This window comes from Urocampus carinirostris, chromosome 15 (assembly GCF_059441175.1).
Source record: "Urocampus carinirostris isolate Australia breed hairy pipefish chromosome 15, RoL_Ucar_1.0, whole genome shotgun sequence".
In the NCBI taxonomy this organism is placed as follows: Eukaryota; Metazoa; Chordata; class Actinopteri; order Syngnathiformes; family Syngnathidae; genus Urocampus; species Urocampus carinirostris.
Window position 1 is genome coordinate 36,468,813 of NC_142363.1, and position 5,246 is coordinate 36,474,058.

Below are 5,246 nucleotides of genomic sequence, written 5' to 3' on the forward strand. Positions count from 1 at the left end.
TCTTTTTCACATTTCTGATCCAAAAATTTCAAACTTGAAAGGGAAAGCGGCACGCTCAAAGCTCTAACTCTTGAGTTAACTGCTTTAACTCAGGAGTTAATCACCCCTCATCACTTGAAGCTTTAAAGGCTTTCATCTTCATGGAGAGTTAGAGCATATTGACAGCAAAACTCAGTGTAAGTTTGAATCTGCGTTAACCCAGAGCGGTGAATTAATGCTTTAAAGCGACTTTAAGGGTTTAGTTCAATCCCACTTATTGGAGCTTGTGAGTTCAAGCTTTTTTCTTCTTCTTTCTCTCCACCTTTTTACTTGGTGATGGAGTTAACTGAGTTAAAGCATTAATTGTTGACAAACCTAGTCTTTTTCATGACAAAATATTGCAACGTGAGTTCTCGCATGAAAAATCTGAATTTGAAGGCTAAATTGCAGGAATTTTGTCTTTTTCTCCATGACTCTCATTTTTTTCTTCTCCACTATTCTTTCCTTTTCTGTTTTTTTTCCATCTTCCTTTCCTTTTTTCTTTTTGTTTGTATTTCTCAACTATTCTTTTACATTTTCCCTTTTGGTCTTTTTCTTCTTTTTGCGATGTTTTTCTTTTTATGTTTATAGCTTCTCACCTTTTCCCCTTCCCTTTTATATTTCTCCACTATTTTTCCATTTTCCCTTTTAATGTTTTTCTTTACTATTCTTTCCTTTTCTATTTTTATTTAGATTTTTAAAATTATTTTTCCATCTTCCTTTTCTTTTTTTCTCTTTCTATTTCTCAACTATTCTTTTCCATTCCCTTCTTTCCATTTTTCCTTTTGTGACGTTTTTCTTTCCTTTTCATCTCCTTTTAATGTCTGTCTTCTTTTTACCTTTTCCCCCTTCTCTTCTCTTTTATATTTTTCCCTTTTCCATTTTACTTATTGTTTTTTTTCTCTCCACTATTCTTTTTTCTATTTTTATTTCCCTTTTCCCCTTTTTTCATGATTTTTCCACCTTCCTTTCCTTTTTTCTCTTTCTATTCCATTCCCTTTCCAATTTTCCTTTTGTGATGTTTTTCTTTCCTTTTCATTCTCCTTCTTATGTCTATGTATTCTTTTGACCTTTCCCCTTTTTGATTTTTCCACTATTTTTTCTCTTTCACTTGACGGTTTTCTTTTTTTTTCCCCTTTTGGTGATTTCCTGTTTTTGCCCTTTCCCCTTTTCCTTTCTACTCTCCTGCGCCGCAACGTCATCAGGGGAAAAATCCTCCCCTCCTTTTTCGGGAAAGGGACGAGCGCCGCCGCCTTGGCAGCCGCCCGGTTTAGCTCATCTAATCGGATTAGTCGGCGCGCGGTCCGACGAGCGCGAGGTCCGAGGAGCAAAGATGTCTCGGGACAAGCTGGAGACGTTGGTGGCTCGCATGGAGGAGACCCTGGCGGAGATGGAGCGGCTCAAGGCTCACTGCGGCCGGCAGAACGAAGACCTGAGCCGGCTGGTGGTGGAACTGCGCCGGGAGAACCAGGACCTGGCCGAGCAGTACGGACAGCTGACCTCCGACATGGCGCAGGCCCGAGTCCTGATCCAGGAGCTGCAGGACACCAAATACGCCTTCGAGGCCAAAGAACGGCAGGCGCAGAAGCTCAGCCGACAGCTCTGAGGAGCCCGGATCCGCCTTCCCCGGAAATCGCAATAAAAAGCCTCCCGAGTAGCCGCCGTTTTGTGTTTTTCTTCGGACGTTACGGGAAAGACCCCCGCCTCGCGATTGGGTCCGCTTCAAACGATGCCGGTCGTTTTAAGGGTGAGGGTTTTTGCTCTAAAGCACAGGTGTCAAACAGGCAGCCCAGCTAAGGGATTGAATCCGGCCTGCCAGACAACACTCAGAGAAGCGCAAGAGAAAAACAAGCTGCAGGTTGAAAAGTCAATTTGATGTTGCCAAATCCAGGTGCCTCCAACAAAGACACTGTACTTGTATTTATTTCCCATTCTCTCTCCCTCTCTTTTCCAACCCTTTTCTCCCTCTCTCTGTGTCTCTCTTTTTCTCTTTCTATTCCACCCTTTTCTCCCACCCTCTATCTCTGTCTCTTTCTGTGTCTTTTAACCTCTTTTGCTCTAACTTCCGTTTTTCTCTTTCTCTTTTCATACCCTTTGCACTTTCTTTTCTCTATTCTATCCTTTCTCTTTCTCTCTTCATACCCTTTGCATTTTTTTTTTCTTTTCTCTCCTTTCTCTCTCTCTTCCTACCCTTCGCGCTTTCTTTTCTCTTTTCACTCCTTCTGTCTTTCTATTTCTCTTTCTTTCTTCCTCTCCCTTTCTTTTCCCCCTCTCTCATGACTTTTTATCTTTTGTTTCTCCCTCTCCCTTTCTTTTTCTTTCTTTGTCCCTCTTTCTCTTATTTCTTCATCTCTCTTTTTCTTTCTCTTGAATGTACTAGTCCGGCCCCCGACAGAATGTTTGTTCTATCGTGTGGCCCCCAAGTTAAAATGAGTTTGACACCCCTGCTCTAAAGCGATTTGAAACAGGTTCGGACTTTGTGTCGACACTCGAAAAACACCCGGGTTCGAATGAAAGCAGATCGAATAGGTCATTGCAAACTCTTCTTTCGACTCGACTCTGAGTCAAAAGGGGTCCGCGCTTTCACTCGAACATTTTAAACGCCGGAATTTAAAGGCGGCGATGAAGTTAAAGCTCAAAGGTCTCCCGACACCAACGGCGAGTCAAAGCCGTAAATCCGCCTAAACTCTAAAGCTCCTCTAAGTCTCGTCCGCAGGAGAGTGGAAGAACGGCAGGACCTCTCTTCTCCAGAGGGGGCGCCAGAGTCATCTGAGATCCACCTCCCGAGAAGGCCGAAATGCAATCGACGTGGGTCTCCTTTTGGTTTTTGTGACTGTCGTGCACAAATCTGCCACTTGAATCAAAGATCTCATCTCTATAATAGTAATCGAATTCAAATTCAATTGTATCTTTATGTTGGGCGAAGGACTTTCACCGGGCTCCTTGGGCGATATTTCTAGAAATTCAGCCTTTCAGGGGGAATTTTTCCAAATCCATTTAGAAGAAATACTAGACTATACAGTTGAGGCTGGCCTCCAGCATCCAGCTGTTAGCATCCAGCCGTTAGCATCCAGCCCTTAGCAGCCAGCCGTTAGCAACCAGACGTTAGCATCCAGTCGTTAGCATCCAGACTTTAGCATCCAGCCCTTAGCGGCCGGCCATTAGCAACCAGACGTTAGCATCCAGCCCTTAGCATCCAGTCGTTAGCATCCAGACTTTAGCATCCAGCCGTTAGCATCCAGCCGTTAGCATTCAGTCGTTAGCATCCAGCCCTCAGCATCCGGCCCTTAGCACCCGGTCGTTAGCACCCGGCCCTTAGCACCCGGCCCTTAGCACCCGGCCCTAGCATCCAGCCCTTAGCATGCCTTTTGCTTGGTTACACATCATGTGGTTCAGCGTCCCGCTTGGGCCACCCCTGGAAACGATGACCAAGCCCTCCCATGTCAAAGGAATGGGCCCATTCATTCCTGATGGGAAATCACCTCCTGTTACTAGGTAGCCCTGGTTACGGCTAACACTAGCAAAAGACATGGTACCATGGCATTATGTATATATTGCTACAATATATGTTTATGGTATTCTCAAAGCCTGAGGAAGAAAAGCCAGCCAAACTTCAGCAGAGGAAGATGGACAGAAGAAAAAAATGGAGGGTAAGACCAAGGCCAGGGGAGTTCTGACACTTTATATTCATACGAAACCTTCAATGTCGAACCGCCGATACCAGGAAACACCGAGTTTTTTAACAAGATATTTGTTGAACTAAAAAGCTAAAAAAAAATAAATAAATAAAAGGGCGTAAGGGGTTAGTACAGACCTGGGCACTCCGGTCCTGGAGGGCCGCATGTTCTGCATGATTTTTGAGGTTTCTCTGATCCAATACAGGTGATTCCAATCACCAGTATCGTTAACGAGCACTTGCTAGCTTGCTAACGAGGTTATAATTTGTATCAGCTGAGTTAAAGAAGAGCAAACTTCAAAATCTGGCAGGACGTGCGGCCCTCTAGGACCGGAGTGCCCAGGTCTGGGTTAGTATGTCGTGAATGTCAAAAAAACAAGGAGATAGTATGTCGAAAATGTTTAAAGAAGAAGAGGTGAGGAGTTAGTATGTCAAAAATGTTGGAAAAAAAAAAAACGCGTTGATATGAAAAAAAAAGAGTATGTCGAAAATGTTTTAAAAAGAGGTAAAGAGTTAGTATGTTGAAAAAGAGAGGTAAGGGGTTAGTATGTCTAAAAGAATGAAAAAAACACAAAGGGGTTAGTATGTCGAAAAATTATAAAAAACACAAAGGGGTTAGTATGTCAAAAATTAGAAAAAACACAAAGGGGTTAGTATGTCGTAAATGTCGAAAAAACACAAAGGGGTTAGTATGTCGAAAACGTCGATAAAACACAAAGGGGTTAGTATGTCGAAAATATCGAAAAAACACAAAGGGGTTAGTATGTCGAAAATGTCGAAAAAACACAAAGGGGTTAGTATGTCGAAAAATTAGAAAAAACACAAAGGGGTTAGTATGTCAAAAATGTCGAAAAAACACAAAGGGGTTAGTATGTCGTAAATGTTGAAAAAACACAAAGGGGTTAGTATGTCGAAAAATTAGAAAAAACACAAAGGGGTTAGTATGTCGAAAAATTATAAAAAACACAAAGGGGTTAGTATGTCAAAAATTAGAAAAAACACAAAGGGGTTAGTATGTCGAAAATGTCGAAAAAACACAAAGGGGTTAGTATGTCGAAAATGTCGAAAAAACACAAAGGGGTTAGTATGTCGAAAAATTAGAAAAAACACAAAGGGGTTAGTATGTCGTAAATGTCGAAAAAACACAAAGGGGTTAGTATGTCGAAAAATTAGAAAAAACACAAAGGGGTTAGTATGTCGAAAATTAGAAAAAACACAAAGGGGTTAGTATGTCGTAAATGTCGAAAAAACACAAAGGGGTTAGTATGTCGAAAAATTATAAAAAACACAAAGGGGTTAGTATGTCAAAAATTAGAAAAAACACAAAGGGGTTAGTATGTCGTAAATGTCGAAAAAACACAAAGGGGTTAGTATGTCGAAAACGTCGATAAAACACAAAGGGGTTAGTATGTCGAAAATATCGAAAAAACACAAAGGGGTTAGTATGTCGAAAATGTCGAAAAAAGGACATAAGGGGTTAGTATGTCGTAAATGTCGAAAAAACACAAAGGGGTTAGTATGTCGAAAATGTCGAAAAAAGGACATAAGGGGT